The following is an 18,056-nucleotide window of genomic DNA, read 5'->3' as shown; positions in this document are numbered from 1 at the left end:
CTGAGAACACATAATATGTACTTTGATTACTGAACAACCTACGTATTGTCCTCAAGTGATTTTTCACTTCAATAATAATAAAATAATTTCGTAAACAGTAATTCAATTACTGGTTTTTTACTTTTTATTCGAGTATTTTAATGAATATTTTAAGTAATTTATTAAAATTGTTAAGTACAAGAAAATTGCAACCAACAAAAAATAATGACACAAAATCTTATTGAGCGCCAAGATGTTAATGATGGTGGTTTTATTAAAAATAATTATAATTTGATTTCTCCTTTTTCTAATTACTTCTTCTTAAAACACTCGTAAGCAATACTTAACACGTTTTCTATAGCGTTGAATGTGAAACTTCAACCTATAGCTCTAGACAATAAATTGAAATTTTAAGTCATTCTTATAGTTCTGAAAATTTCCGAATAGGAACGAATGTTAAAATGAAGTTGCTTAATGAGGCCCTTCTATATCATTATCAGAAGCACTTAACACTATAACTCAAACATCTATTGACGTATAAGTTGTCATTAAACATTGTCATCTTTTTAGTTATGTATTTTGATACATGAAACGGACGCTATAATGAGTTATTAATTTATTCCAGGGACTTAAGGAGGAAGTACGCAAAGTTATGGGGTCTAGCAAATGCTTATTAGGCTGTGTGACTATAAGTTATTATCAGAATTGATTTCACATTTTAAGTAGGGGCAATTCATTTTCCATGAAATGCGTCCACGAGATAAGATTTATTCTTATTTTAGAACAACGCTGCTTAAATTTATGATCATGGTTTAATTTATGAATAGTAAATTATAATTAAATAATAGATATCTTGTACCTAGGTGACGTAATTGGCGAAATTATAATGACCTTATTCCGCGTTTGTTATGTGAATTAGTTTTAGAACAGATCAGCTGAATGTCCGTTCTTCATACGGGGTGAATAAAAAGAATCAATAAATCAGTGCTGGCCAACACTACGAAATCATACACTAAGCTGAAAAGCATATATCGACAGAATTGAAGAGTTTAGTGGAAGAAACAGATAAGTGACATTTTAGGGGTATTTATGAATCAGTGAAAATCACAGAAACTCCTCGCAAAACTATAGGTATATATAACGTAACAAAATTGTTTTGCTTTCATTTTAATTTTATCGTAACTAATACACATAAGTTTTTAATATGTAGGCCTGATTTTATTATCAAATTAGATAGTGGTAAATAAAATAAGACGAAGAATTATTCCTTCTTTTAATACATAGGTAATAAAATAGTTCGAAGACCACCTTCTTTTCCTCTTACCTGATTATAGCCTCGCTGAAAATGTCACTTACTTGGTTTCTCCACTAAAATTTTTAATTAATATAGCCGGATTAACTACATTTAGCATCACTTGGGGTGATGATATTATTTTGGACCAACTTATGATAGTCAAAATTTATCGCATCATGTAATTTTCACCGGTTCATATCCCTTTCAAGGAAGTGTAAGACACTGGTTTCAACAGTATCAGTATTAAAACTGCTTAGCATTGGTGAGGTTTTAATAATCACCAAATATATCGATATAATACTTTATATTAGTATATTTGGTGCTTATTGCATAACCCTTCAACGTTTGAGATTATTTCGAAATATATTTAGCTGTGGCAGCAAACTAAAGCCGAAATTTTAAAAGCAAAGAGAACTGTTTGAAGACCTTGAGAAGGACTTTGAAGCATGACCATTCATTTTACCTATATTTACTGTTAAATACTTATAAGTAGTGATGGAAAACGTTCTTTTAATTCTAAAATATTAACGCACTATTTTTGCTATCACTGGAAAAATATTTTTTAAAACTACTGAAAATCCGTTTTAGAATTCTTATTAAAACTGCACCAATTACCATAGTACCGGTAGTTCATATTAGCAGAACTAATCAAACGTTATCTGCGTACGACGATTTTCTGTGGTTTCATAAACTTTTTAACCGCAAACTTTACTTTTTAGCACGTGGCTCATTTTTTTAAATCTCAATTAATACATATAACCGATATTAATTAATCATTGATATCAATAATAATGTGACGAAAAATAACATTCCCACAATGAATAAGTAACTTAACAATTAACTCCATTATCATTGCTTTTAGACAAGTTATTATTTTTTTAAAAGTTAAATTACTACACATAATCAACATCAATTAAGCATCATTGTTGTCAACGGTTCTTCTAAGCGAACAAGTGCTTTTAATCCTTTATTTTGCCTTTTAGAACATAGCTTATTACATAAATATGCATGTATTACCTAAATTAAATAAGAATCATTGGCGTCAGTAATAGTATGAAGTTTTTTTACGTCTCTCGCTAGTGAATCAGTACCTACTACTTTCCCATTAATTTCGCTTTTAAATATGTAACTAATTTTTTTCATTTTAATTACCGTTGATTTTAAGTTATTCACTTTTATAGAAATACGATTTAAAAGAATAATAAACAAAATAAACAGGTGGTATCCGACAACTTTGGGAACTTCGGAATATTAATTTGGCGGCGTAATCAGCGAATGGTACCACATTAATGTTGAGCAGTGAATTTATCTGACACAACGAATAAAAAATAATTAAGTATTGAAGTACGTGAAATAAACTTTCTTTTTGTTCTAAGCAAGCAAATATCACTAATGATATCTTTAAAATATTTGAAAAATTGTATTGTCTAAAATTAAATTTAAAACAATGGCTATCGCTTAACCAATCAGAAAATTCCTTTCGTTTTTCACTCATCCCGCTCGAATGGCTTATCGTAGAATGTTCTAATGTCGACTGTGACCTTCTTGATGCTCTAAACTATCTGATTTGCCATATTTCACCACTTATTGTATTTGTTATATAAATCATAAATATATATTTATCATATATTTATTATATTTCATCACTTTCATAGATTTCATATATATATATTCAATATATTTATTAACAATGAGAGAGATTTTGTATTTGAATTTGTAAAGTGAATTTATATTAAAATTGTATAATTGAGAATCGGAATGTCAAATAAAAGGAAATTTTTACTTTTTGAGAAAATTATGATTCGTTTTGGAATTTATTATATTTTTTCCTGGTTAGGCAATAGATGCTATTATTAATAAATATATTTTATAAATCTTTTTAGAGTACAATAAAAGCAATGTAAAACTACTTACTTGATTTGTGCTAAATGATGCATGAGTAGTCAGATAAATAATTTTGAGATAGATGTTTTGTAACTTCTTTGTTACTTTTTGAATCGATTAACTGTGCAATAGTGAAAACATAAAAAGAATCTAAGTACAGTGCGCTTTTAAAAAAACAGACTACCCTGAATAATTTTTGATCTAGTGATCGGATTTTCACGTTCTAGAACTTGAGGGGGTGATCTCAAATATGTTAATTAATAAGTGCAAACTATATTTGAAGTTACGAAATCAAACACAAAAACGTATTTTCTCTGAATAAACATACCCTTTTTTTAAAGCAGATTCGAATTTCTAGTGGCGGAAAGTTGGTGGAAGAAATTGATTGGAAAATGAAATTCGAAGCTGTTTTTAATAATAGCCAATAGATTTCTCTGTTTCCTTTGGTAACAGACTTTGATGTTTTCACTCTCACCTTCCTACTAGTGATTTATAGTAATTCTACGCTGTTTCTGTTTTTCCCCTTTGCTTAAGTATTTATTTGTGACCTCTAATGAGCATACTGACCTAAATTATATATTAAAGGTGCTTATTACAGAACACCTCACATTGCGCTAACTAAAAGATGTCATCAGATAAAAGAATTATTTAGGCATAATTTTAGCTGCCTAATTATTAATGTAAAACAAATATTAAATTTTATGTCATTTGTAACCGAATATTATTTACAAGTTGCATTAAACTAAATAAAGACATTAATCCGTTGTAAACTAAATATTAAGACACTACTCCGTCGTAAATTAAATATATAAACCAAATATTATTCAGTTTTAAAATAAATTTTTTAAACCTGACATTTATCCTAAAAGTTGATTTTAATTCAAACATTTGTAAGCAAATTTTTTAATAGAAAATAGCTGTCGTTTAAATTAAACCAATTAAAACAACTAATTAAAATTTAATTAAGTAATTCTACTGAACCTTTTTCATTCTTCCTTCGCTAAAATTTATTATTTAAAAGGAAAAGTCCCATGAGTTTCAAAACTAAGATACCTAACATTCTTAATCTCTTTGCACAAGTATTAAATCAATTTGCCACTTTTAGAAAGAAAATCATTCCATATATTCGAATCGAATCCTAAACGAGCTTTGCATAGCCACCATTTTGGCAGGCATGCGTGCCCACAACAAAAGAGAGGGCTTTTAAGCCGCCCGAGGAATTCTGATTATCGTTTCGTTATCAAAATACAGCTGAAGATGACAGCAAAGGTTTGGCTGTAAATGTAATCGAGCAGTTTTGATATTGTTGAGAGGCTGTAATCGGGGCTATAAAATGTTAGAGAGAGAAATAGCACCCATTTCTCTGTTGTTATGACAACCAATTCGTGAGTCGCATGTTTCAAATCATCTAGAACTGTTTGTGTTGTGGGAATTGTTTTATGAAAGGGCTTTATCCTTTTATTAACAGAGCGCGTGTTTAAAATAAAGTCAATGAAAGCTACGGTTTTTTTTTGAATTTAGTTGCTGTATTTTAGAAATTTTGCTCAATGTGTTTGGAATTAAATTATTATATATTCAAAAAGTTATTCTGCTAAGAAAGCATTTCTTACATTTTAAACCCATTTAGATTTGCATTCTCTTTTAGAAAATGAACTAAGAGTGTTTCTTTTACAAAAAATGATTCGAAAATTTTTCTATAAAGTGTTTTTTTTTTAGATTTATCGAAATGATAGTATCTTCTCCAAAGAAGATTTTATCGTTTTTCAGCACCGACTATTATTTCTTATATACTATGACTGGTCCTGCTCAGTAACGCTTTCGGTATAGTTTACGGTTCTATAAATCTCCGGTTGAGGCGCTTTTGAACAAAATTATATGACAAGACGCATTCCGTTTGCATTGCAGTATCACTTAACATACAATAAAAAACCGTTATTTTTTTATTAAATATATTTAATTGGTGATTGGGGAGTGATAAAGGGAAAAACTTGTTAGTAAAAAAGGTTTGAATGGTTTTTTCACGGTCACAGAAATTTTATTTAAAAAATTTGAAAAATAAATCTCAATTCGCTTTTGCTGAAGTTTTTTTAAACAAAATTTTAGTTGACTGAGCATATATCTTAGTCAACTCAATTTTGATGTTAAAACGCATTTGCTGATTTATGTGAACATGATTTTACCTAAATAAAGCATAATGTCTCTATTAATGTTACTTATATATATTTTTGTAAGTTTTCCGATACACAACGTAGTTGTGTCATTGATCATTTTCAACAAACTTGTACTTTTAATGTCCCATTACTTTCAGCAATTTCAATTACAGACATAAATTTTCAAATAACATTTTCAAGCATTCAAACTAATTTATTATACGTTTTTAATAAATGTAGATAGATAGAAATTAGTATTTTAAATATAATGCCTGTGTTATACCTTTTAATACGTCAGATACAGCATAAGTACCAGATACCAGATACAGCATACGTCAGATATTCCAGTTTTCTTTGCCTCGTATTTAATTGCAATTAAATCAAATGTTAATTGAAAATATTTTTAATTTATTTAAGTGTAAAAATTGCGTTATATGTAATATACAGCACAGTTTGTAATATACATGCATTTTTAAAATTACTTTGAGTAAAAACGAAATCTTTAAATGTTTTTTTCAGCTCAGTTACCATAATTATTATGCTAAATTACTCGTATTTCTATTCAGTGGACAAAAATGAGCCCAATGGCTTCCTGGATGGTCCTATTGTTAGATAAGATAGCCATTTTAATAATTGCCATTATATTTGCTGTATTTTAAGAAAATAGGTTTTCCCAAAATAAGGACGTTTTATTCACATTCTCCTTTGTCGCTAGTATTATTGTTTTAAATTTATTCTCTTAATGTTAATTTGATTTTTTATGGTATGATAAAATTAAGTTTTTCAGTTTCATGTAAGCATTTCTTCTTTTCAATTGAACCTGTCTAATTAAATTGACTTTCAGCTACTTTTTTCTAACGTAACTTTTCCATTTTGTTACCTATATGGTAACAAAGTAGAAACTTTATTTATTGATTTTTATTTATTGAATTTTAATTTATTATTCCATTACATAATAAGCTAATTAAAAGAAACAAAAGAGGCATCAATATTTGTAAGGCAAAATTTCTATAACTTACAACGCAAGAATATTTAAAATTCAGCTCTATTGTCATTCTTTCACTGTGTTACCTTTTCCCACTCTGTTACATAAAATTTATTAAGCTTTATTACCCTGTATAATTTAACAGAAATTTTTTTTAGTTCGATGTAAATGAAAATGTTTTGAAATATTTTAAGACTTGGAGAGAAAATATCAAAGAAATGAGTTATTTATTATAATAAATATTTAAGATTTCGTTACTGTCTCTCACACGACATAAGTTATCGAGTTCCGGCCACTAAGATTCGAAATCACGTGGAGAAAAGGGCAGGAAGTCTAAGAATTAAATCACGATATCTATTCACTAGTAAATTATGATATAGACTTAGTTATGTGTAGCAAAATTTATTTAACAGCGATATTCTCGTATGTTTCTGTTGAATTTTTGTACTTTAGTTTAATATCTAATAAATAGATGGCAGCACTATTATTTATTTTAGACTTCTTTTTAGAAATGCAGATGCATGGCTTTAATTTAGAGTTTGAAAAAAACGAAGGGAAACTTTTAGAAATGATCTAATACATAACAAATGCAATAAATAACATATTAAATACGTTTGATATAATTGGTGTTGTCTGGTTTCTGTTGTATCTGAAGAGACTCCTACGTATCTTTAATTAAATGTATAGTCCGTTATAGTAACATGTTTAATTGCTTAGTTTATTATTTAGAGCTAGATTTGTTTTAAAAAATAAAATATTTTATTTAGGTGGTAAAATACTCTGCTTGTTTATTTTAACTTAATTTTGTATTATGTGCATTTTTTACTAGTCTCTGAAAGTTTCTACAGGTCTTAAAAGATATTTTTTTCGTTTCTACAATCGGATAATTCTTAAATAGGAAAACTAGTTTAAAAATTTAAATCTTCTTAAAAAATTGCATAGTTCATTCAAAAATAAATGTTATGCGTAGGAAATGAAAATTATGCTAATATTCATCTCCGATTTCATATTTATTCCATATTCATTTATTCCATATGCATATTCATTATTATTCAAAAGAATATTTATTCCATAAATATTGTTTTTTAAATTTTACTTTAAATATTGACAAAGGTGTTTTTTTAATCTTTAATTCTATTAAAAACTAATTTCAGATGGAAACTTATGAAATTCTAATTTTTCTTGGTGTTATATATATTAAAAATAAGTTATGCTTCGATAAATTTTAATTTTACATTTTGTTGCATAAAACTATAAAATTTTTCATACTATCTCACTTACACGTAATTCTAAATTCCATTTTTTTGCATTCAAATTTAAATAATTTAAATATTTATTTCGTGTCATAAATGGTTGAACGAAGTCAAAGGATGGGAACTCAGATTTGAGAATCTAATTTGTGGTCAAGGTTTTCATAATCTAAATATCTGCGGTAAGCAATTTTTCTTTCGCCAGTTCTGAGTTAGAGACGAACATACTACTTCGTGGATTTTCTTCGATGCTTATCGATCTGTTGACATGATGTTCTATCCCGGGAATTTCGATTCCACTTCAGGGAAGGAAAAGTGAAGTCACCTGAAACGCGTGGTGATTATTTCTCAAGTTGTATTATTTTATTCGAGCTTGTCATGTCTAGAGGAACTCGCCAACAGCTGTCTACTTGAGCCAATAGTAACTCAAGCAATCTGATCATCGCTAGAGCATTTAACAGTATCAATGGATTCTGAAATAAAAAAATAAAAATATAACAGATAACGAAACAGTTTTAGTTTAATTTATGTAATTAACTGTGCACCGAAAATCAATTTACAGTATTTTATTGTATTTTTTAGGGTAATTTTCATAATATTAATAAAAATAGAATTTTACATTTTATATGAACTTGAAACTTACGGAAAGTTATTTGTTTTGTTAAGTTTTTATTTTAAAATTCAGTACCACTTTTCACATTTAAATTTTTATCCGTCACAAATAAATTACAATTATTTTTTGAATATTTTAATTGTAAAATATAAATAATCGGGTAAAAAATTGTTTATTTTATAATAATAATCGTGCATCAAGAAATAAACATTAATAGTTTCACCAAGCTTGGGAAAGATACGATTTAGGAAACTGGTTTACTTAATTTGTGCCACCTGCTCCCTGAGTCGTACCAACCTGGAAAATATTAAAATAATTATGAATAAGGGATTAAGTAGACAGTGATTAACCCAAAATGAACTCAAAATTATATAATAAGAAGTGCAACAGTAAATTTTTTAACCGTTTTAAGTACAATTATTGTATTATAATTCTAGAAAATGTTAGTGAAACATGACGATATAAATTGAAACTTAAATTAAAACTTTTTATGCAGGATTGTTTCAGCTGGTTAAGTTTCACACCATTGGTCAGGTTCAACTTTTATCATGACAATATCTTTTGTTGAAGATGATGTTTGGCGTAATGTGGTCTCAAAGGGTTGCGATATCTGGATAGAAAAAACTGCTTTATTTGATTTTTGTTTAGATTGTTTTTATCTTTTGAATTAAAATTCGGAATTCCAGTTCTGATTTCCCTAATTTAAATATTTATTTGCAGTTTTTTTTGCTTTTCACACAAACGGGTTTAAATTTATTCGCTTGCTTCAATTTAATTTTTAAGGGCTTTTTGTTAAATCTTCACTTTAAAAAAAATAATTGTTTTCTTATTCTTAGATTTTGGAATTAGAGAAGCTCATTCGATAATGCCTTTAATGTTGGAGGAAGAATTTGCCACAGCTGTTATCTGGTATAATCCAAAATAACCATTGTTTTTATTGCAAAAAAAAAAAAAAAAAGGATTGCAACACATTGGTATGTCAAATCCCTAGCATACAGATCATTACTAGAAGGCTCATGAGTTGGATTTTTTTTATTACTTCTCTGTTCCTTTGGGATAGGGAATAAATGTATTGGGGATAATGAATAGGAATAAATGTATTTGAGTTTGCATAAATTATTTCACTTTTTTTCGATTTATACACTTCTTGGATTTTTATTAGAATTTTTACATTGTAGACGAAGTGGTGGAAAGTAGACTCACTAGTACAAATGGAGTAGTAGACCCACCAGAATAGTTAAATCTTATAACAGAGTTCTCTATGTTTGTAGCATTATCATAAGCGTCACTTATGCGATTAAAAACTTGGTATTGGGTGATTCTTAATCCAGGATTGGTTCTCGGCCATTTTCCAACAGTTTGGGTGTAGTACAGTCTAAAAGGTTTGAAAAACGATATATTGAGGGGTTGAAATCGATACATTATTTCGATATCGTATCGAAATGAAATGGATTAATGGAGGAATATATTCTTCCATCTTTCCCTTTTATGTGCCTGTCTGAAATTAAAAAAACAGTCTTTGATGGTGATGTTATGGCTAACTATGTGGCACTAAAACTACTTGCAACTTCTCCCCAGACTTTTATACAATAAGGTGGTGATTCTATTTCACTCGAAAGCTGCCACTCAGGCTTGTAGGATCTAAAGAAATACCCCTGTCGAAAAATATCCTGAATTGTCGGGTTTTCCGGGAGAGTTTGGGGACATAGAAACGAAAATAACACTCCAATGTATATCAGGAGATTGTGATATTTATGGCAACAAATAGACAGATATGCTGGCTAAGAAGGGCAGTTAAATAATGCAACAGCCCAATACTTATAACTTCAATCATTCCATTAAACTTTATACCAGAAATCTGATGAGACAAAATTGAAAAACATTGCTCACTTCTCGTATTTCTTAAGGAAGTTGGAGGAACAGCCTGGACCGAGATATTTCGGATCAACCCAGTGAAAAAGCGGAATCAGATTTGCGGTGGGTCACGACTGCCTGGCGAATCATTTTCACCGTATTGGTATTTTTGTGAATTCAAATTGCCCAGTCTCTGGAAAGGACGAAGTTAAGTTTTTTTTTGTTATTTCGTAAGAGTTAAATAATTCTAAGAAAACATTGCATAAAGATTTCAAACATGTTGTATTTCTATGACGTTATAAGTAGGGATGATTAAACGTTTTAAATGAGTAGTTAATTAAATTTTTTTTGACGTAATTGGGTGCTTGCAAACCGAGATGAAGTGAAGTAATGATGCCTAACCATGTGATTTAAATCAGATTCAATTGGATGCCTACAAGCGACGTCACGCGTGTGTGAGGAACCTGATTGGCTTCTGAATCAACAAACGTCACTTGAAAGTATCCAATTACAAGAGAGATAGCCTTAAATTTAAAAAAAATGTCTTTCCTTTCCCTCGTGTGATGATTTATACACATTCTGATTTTATAAAAATTACTTAAAGACATTTCAAATATGACATTAATTAAAATTTAAAGATTAATTCAAATTTTTTAACTACAGCTTAATGAAATGATAATTAAAAAGACAAATTTTTTAAAATCCATTTAAATTTGCAAAAAATGTAATAATAATGACTAAGGGATAAAAAGATATTTTAAAATTTTTTATTTCTCTGCATATGTGCTTAAAAGGTAAGAAACAATTAATAATCATTTTGATCAAACATACTTCTTAATATAATTAAGAAATTATGTATAAGAATTAATAATGTTTCAAAGAAAAACATATTACAAAAAATCACTTGTGAAAAGAAATTTATCCAGGAAATGAATAAATATTTCCTTTAAGTTTTATGAAAATTTATTTAAACAGAAATGATCTCTCCGTTATCTTCGAAGACAAATCTAACTCATTACTTAAACAACATAAGACTTAAAGAACTTTAAGGGAAAAAACGAGTTTAATTATAGTTGATTCTTTTTGGTGAAATTAGGAGAACAAATCATCACATGTTCAAGAGAGTGTTCTCTTTGTTAAAGTAGTATTTTATTTCCTATATAAAAAAAGGAGAAAATGCGTGTTCTCAATAGAACAATTTCGATAGAAAACTAAAGATGGCTGAAAAAATGACAAGAAAAGAATTCCATCTCTGCATTAAAAAGGATTTTAATTAATTTGAGATAAGAGTGTATTTTTTAAGTGGTATTCCATGTTTTTTATGGAGAGTTACTATTTTAATTATCTTCGCTAGTCTTTTGAAAAACAATTGAAGGAAAGATAACTAAAGAACTTAATATTTTTTCTTACAAAAAAGAAAAGAAACTAATAAACATCTATGTAAAATAACTAATAAACATCTATGTTTGTTTATTTTGATTTTTTTTTGTATAAATATTAATTTATTGTTCTTTTTTTGTAAGAAAATAATTTATTGTTCTATTTTTTGTTTTAAGTAGAAAAAATGCGATAACCGATTGTGGGAGAGGTGGGTCATGGAGATTGAAGCTTCATAATTTCATGTTCAAAGGAATGATCTTAGTAATGGGGTCAGGACTGCGCACAAGCCACCTTTACTTTCCAGTCAAATCGGCATGTGCCTTTAACCACTAAACTAAACAGATAATTTTGTTTAGAACCATCATTAAAAATATATATCCTTTTTAGATATCACCATTAAAAAATATTTGATTTAGCATATATTTATTTTTCGGAAAAGATATGCACTTTGTCTGTAAAAAATATCAAGAATTATTAGGAGGGTTGCGACTTGAAAAGTGTCGGATCAAGTTGCATCAAGTATTGCTAAACATAGTATTATTTTTAAAACCTTAAAATCAATAATAACGAGAGAAATTGTCGAATATGAGAAATTATGGTTTTCTGACTGAACGACAGTTTTTCAAACACTTTTCTTCAAATCCTAATGCGACTTTTTCGAATGTTATATTAAATCTTCAGGCTCTTTTAATTTAAATTTCCCAAAATAAGTTGGGGGAGCATTTTGTTAGTTTCCACATTAGTTTAGCTTTTATTGTTCGTTTCAAGCTTCAAATTTCTAGGCGAAACCCCCCTCCCCCACATTTACGATTTTTTAAGTGGATGCAGTCCTTTGAAAATCAATTCGTTTTAATTAAAATGAGATCAATTTCTGTTGCCAATTTGAATTTCAAAATTTGACACTCATAAATATTCTTGGTATCTTCTTTTGTTTGTGTATCTAGGTGCATTTTCTTTTTCTTCTAGTTACCATGGCAACGTAAATAAAAATCTCCCGTATTTATTCATCCGGGTATCTCCAGAGACATCACATGCAATGAAAACACGTTTGAACCTTTTTTCTTCGTTGATCTCTTCGTAGTTGTAACTTAGATTTATTCTATTTTATTCGTTCGATTTTTCTCATTTTTGCAATATTTCGTGGGAACATTATAAATTTAAGAAAAAAGCTTTGTTCTCTGGATAATATTTTAGAGGAAAAATGCTGCAATAGGGAATATTATTTGCAAATTGTAATACATAGGTAAAGATGATATCGTTTGTGCGAAGCCGTAATTTTTTCACAGAACTGAGTTTATTTTCGGCTCTAGATTCATGTTCTGAATTTTGTGTTGCTATATTAAAGAAAATAATCTGAAATTGGTGTTCCATAAAACATTGGAAAATTTTCAAATCATATTAAAATACTAAGATAACGTTTTTCTTTTTTTCATGAACTCATTTGACTATATCAGTTTATTTTTGATTTATTCTAGTAATATTTCTGAAGCCTGAAAGATTAAGGAGATACGTTCTGTAAAGCAGATTGAATTTCAGGTTACCACTAAAATTTCAAAATAGACCCTAAGAAGCCTACTTTTTTATACATGACTTGCCTTTAAAATCAATACCTATTTATTATTATGCTCTATGTATTATTTAGATTATTTAATTAATTAATATGTAAACTTAACATACACTTACTTACTTCTTTTGCGTAAAATTGCTGATTCTTTTGTGAATATTTTTTTCCATTTTTGCAGAATATTTTCTGTTTTTAATTCTCAGTAGTTTGTAGTTTTACACGAGACTACTAAATAATGATATTTAGTAGATACTTCAGTTTTTTTACCGATTTTTTTTGCAGTGTATATACTTAATTACAGATGTGTATGTATCAATGGTCTCAAATTTTTGTAATTTGACGCTAGTATTAAGGCCTTTATTGTATAGTTTTTCTAAATAATGGCAATTATTTTGATGTTGACCAAAATTTTGTTACGACTTTAAAAAAAAGTTTCTTTACGTCATAATAACAATGACTAATTTTGTTCAAAAACAAAAGTTTAATTCTAAAAACATATTTTTCAAATTCATGATTTATGAAATTTATCTCGAAAAAGTTTTAAAATAATCTTTTTGCTAAAAGAATTTTACAGATCATTTCATTCAAAAGCAAATCTTTGATTCTTAAATCTAATTATTTTAAAAATATGTTATTTGTATTGTTAATTGGTTAGAAAAATTACTACACAATTAATGTGTTTTAGAATTTCTTATTTTATGTAAAAACAAAAGTTTAAATCTTGTAAATTAAAAAAAACTTCATCAAAAATCTTAAAAAAAATATTTAAAAGGAATGACTTGGTATGTCTAAATTTGTTCTGTTCAATTTTATTTCTAATTTTAAGTTTAGTACTTAAAATTAAAAATATTTAAGTAAAAACTAATTATTTGTAGAATCGTCTATTCCATTCTATGATAAGTAAACATTTCATTAGGTACTATTTTCTTTATGAACAAAATAAAAACTTTCAAAGTATTACTCATTGCGTAAAAGCTATTCGACAAAAATATTTTTTAATGGCAGGGAATTTGGGAAACTAATTTTGACGTATTATTTATAGAAATTATGCATTACAGTTTATAATATTAGAATTAAGCAGTTTTAAATATAATCAATTAAATTATTGTTCCAATGAATTCATTGATGCCAAATCTTAAAAGATAAATCCAATGTTTTGATTGACCTTGCAAGAGCCAAATTCGATCGTCAATCGTTGAAAGCAAATTACCCTAAGTACTACACAACTAAGCTTTCTGATAAATACTCAGGGCGTCAGTTTTATGCAATCAATAGAACTTACGTGAAACTTGTCATTATCTCAAACATTGTGGAGAACGCAATGAATATTCGATTCTTCAGATACCGTATCGTCCAGTTTCACTTATGATCAGGAATAATCGATTTCCCGTGTTATCAGTGGTGCATGAAAATTTCTCTTAGCTTTCAGTTCCTTTTTAGAGGTTTATTAGAGTATTTGTACAAAGCAAACTAACTAATAAACTAATATTTTAAAAAATAAATACTGAATATACAGTTTTTTTAAAATTCTATTTGGGATTAATATTTATAGGAAAATATGGATTGAAATTTCGTGTAAAAATGGTTACTAAGTATTAAACATTAATGATATGTATATCCATTAAGATAAATGAATAAATACGTTCGAATTTTTTTTGGATTTTTCTATTATATCTGAATGTCATTGTAATTACATCTTTAAGTGTAGAACAGAAATCTTTACTGGGGAAGTACTGGGCAACATATTTTTTGATGCATTTATACAAATACTTGATCTTGCCTAATTCGGGTGTGTGGGATTTTTAATATAAAATTAGTTTTGCTCCTAAAGCTATAGATTTTTTTTAAAAAATTACATAATTAGTCTATTTTTTGCCCAAACGAACAAGTTTAAATTCGTTATATTTAACAAAAGTTTGCATAAATGTTTCGACTAACTTCTAGGGGAGTTAGGGCATATCATCAGGATTTAAACTGCATGTCTGAAAATATCGGAAAAGCGGCTAGACGCTCTTCCCTATTATAACCTGTTTAGAAGCAAAGGAACTAGCGTCTCCACACACACCGGCTGCGTGGGATGCGCATGCGCCAATGCAAAATTTTGACACTGCAGCCAGGTTATAAACGGCGAAAAATAGCCAAATATCTCTACTACTGGCTGCAAAACTGATTTTCGACTTTGGCTGAGATCATCTGTTGGTTTGATATACGGTTCATAAATACGTTTTTTAAGGATTCTACCATGTTTATTAATTGTTATTGGATATATGATTGCCTTTTACGAACTAAGTAAAACTCAACAACTGCACTGATAATGCACATAGTTTACACAAATAATGTAAAATTTGGAACAATTTTGCTTTTATGAAGAAAAAAAAAAACTTGGTTAAGAATATATTGTAATTCTAGGCCTACATCTATGGATATATCTAGATCTTTGCATGCCAAGATGTAAGCAATGGCTATTGAAGATAGAATTTCATATTTAAAGACGAGCTTTTCGTTGTACTTCCTAGAAATCATACTTCTTTAAAATTATTTTTTCCTTTTTTATCCGGACAGAAAATTATTAATTATTGTGCAGTAGGGAATTTTAGCATAATTACGGCAAGTCCAAGTGTTGCTAACTTCTTGGCGACCTTTTTTTTTCCTTTTAATATTATGTCATGCATTTTTTATTCATAACTGATGACATAGACAATGATATACTTTTATAATTATTCTGTCTCATTATATTTTTAAATTTCAAAGATATTTTTTTTATAAATATCTCTTCTTTTTAATCTTAAATCTGACTCTGACTGGATACTTTAAATATTGACAGAATAGTATACCTAGTCATAAATGTAGAAGAAAGATAAATTGCTAAGAATGTTAACTTAAAATAAAACATGTTCAAATCTCTATTTAGAAAAAATAGGTTTAGGAAATAGCTATTTCATAAAAAAAATGTAATTCTTATAAGAAAACAGCTGAGTTTTATTTTATATTACATATTTGTTTTCATTTATGCTAAAAAGAGTTTGATAGAACAGTGTTAATAAATAACATTAGTTAATAATTGCAATTTTATCATCATTAAAAGAAAAGTTACAGAGAATTGAAATTTTTTTTTCCCGTCTATATTATTTAAATAAAAGTAGTTTAAAAATATGACATTACACAGAGATAAGCACCAGAAACATACTTAGAAAATAGACATTTATCTTAAATTGAGAAATGTATTTCTTGTGAGCCTAGGTTTCATATATTTTGTTTAATTATTTCAAGCGAAATTTATAATATCACATCCACAGTTAAGTACTTTTCTTCATTTACTTTGCTTTTAATTGATCATAATTAATATGTATTTACAGTTAAATTGTAATAAAAACTAGTATGTTTAATATAACTACTAATGGATATTTGTTGTGAACTACTAATGCTTATTAATAGCAACAAAAAGCAGTTATGACTGCGAGTTAACATTAAATCCAAATTGATGTAATTGATATAATTAATCATATGCATTCACAATCAACTGACAGTCAGGTAATTTTGGAACAATATTTGTAAAACTGTTACGCCTAAACATTTTATTAAAAAACCAGCTTTCATTTTTATAGTCTCATAAAAATTATTTAATTATAGGAATTAATGATAGTAAAAAAGATGCACCTCTGAAAGTAAACACGCAATTTTTTTATATCTCAAAGACATCTTCCTGATATCGCAAATTGTTTAATCTTAGATCTGCTTGTTTTATTGAGAATATGTTTGTTTCAGTTATTTTGGTAATTAGACATATTTTTTCAAATATCTACTATTTAAATAATTGAGCAGTTTGCATATTTTATGTTTCACCATGATAATGCTTAGATTTTTGTGTGTTTTAGATTAAATAACCATAAATAAGCAAATTCTGGCTATAAATGTTTAGTATTCTGGATATTCTAGGTTTTACTATGACTATGCTTTATTTTATTCAGTGTTTAAGATAAAATATTTTTAAATAGGCGAAATCTGGTCTCAGATGTTTGCAGTTATAATTATTATCACAAGCTATCTACAATAAATACCTGTCACGTGATGAAAAGAAAAGAAGAAGCAAACTCAGACTTTAAAGCTGTAGTCATGTATGCATTATTGGAACTAAAAAAAAAAAACGTAATATAATTGAACTTAAAATCTATCAACTTATTACCTGTAATTTATTAAACTGTTAGTCTTTAGAATATAGCATTCAGAAACGCTGCTTATTTTTATAATGAGATGCAGACAATATTGACCTTAATACTTACATCCTGTTTTTATCTCGAGAGTAATTTTTTTTAAATGATGCAGCTTAACACTAGATTGCCTAAGGAAGTCATTTTGACTGCTTTTCAATTTCAATTTGAAAAACAATTATGTATATAATGACACAGCTTCATAGAATTTTATGACTTTTTGTACAACATATAGAAGCGTTTATTAATTATTGTAATTGCCACCCCCTCCGTCATTTCCGGTAAAAAAATGTGTATTATACCTATATTGCCTAAAAGCAGTCATTTTGACTACTTGGGAAAGGCGGGATAGCCTGGTTAATAGGGCACTGGGCACAAGTCCAAGGGGGTCGTGGGTTCGATCTTCGCCGGCCGAAGACTTCCCGTGTAGTAAATGGCTCCTCGTTCCCCTTGAACGCACTTCAACGTAATAACCGTGAGCTGCACACGTGTCGACTTAGGATAGGCCTGCTTTATGCAGTGATAGTCGTTCTGACACGTTGTTCAGTTGATTTCTTTTGCGCTCTAAATTCATGAAAGAAATGTCGAATAGAAGAGAGTGATTGGAAAAGCAAGAACATAGGTGAAGAGTGTTCCGATATAGAATCAGATACAACAAATTGGGAACTATCATCTGAAGATGAATCGGATTATATTCAAAGTGAGACATCTGATGTTGAAGATAGCGATGAAGAGGCGATCACCAACGATGAAAATGAAAGTATCATCAATGTGTCCAGGAAAAGGTGTAGGGTGCTAAGTAGTTCAGACTCTGATGAAGAAACTGATAACACCTTTCAAGAGACCGAAACAGCTGCCGATAGTACTGTGTGGTTAAAATTTGACGAAGGTGGAA

The 18,056-nt window shown here is 28.4% G+C and overlaps 1 protein-coding gene across 1 annotated transcript in view; it reads left to right on the top strand.

Annotated features, from left to right (window-relative positions):
* LOC107447225 (sodium/calcium exchanger 3) overlaps positions 1-18,056 on the top strand; it is a 297,552-nt gene that overhangs the window by 48,420 nt on the left and 231,076 nt on the right. The gene's annotated exons all lie outside the window — the stretch shown is intronic.

Source organism: Parasteatoda tepidariorum, chromosome 6, assembly GCF_982258835.1.
Source record: "Parasteatoda tepidariorum strain Cologne lab strain chromosome 6, Ptep-v5.0, whole genome shotgun sequence".
In the NCBI taxonomy this organism is placed as follows: Eukaryota; Metazoa; Arthropoda; class Arachnida; order Araneae; family Theridiidae; genus Parasteatoda; species Parasteatoda tepidariorum.
The sequence above is the reverse complement of the archived record's forward strand: the minus strand, read 5'-3'. Positions and strand labels throughout refer to the sequence as shown.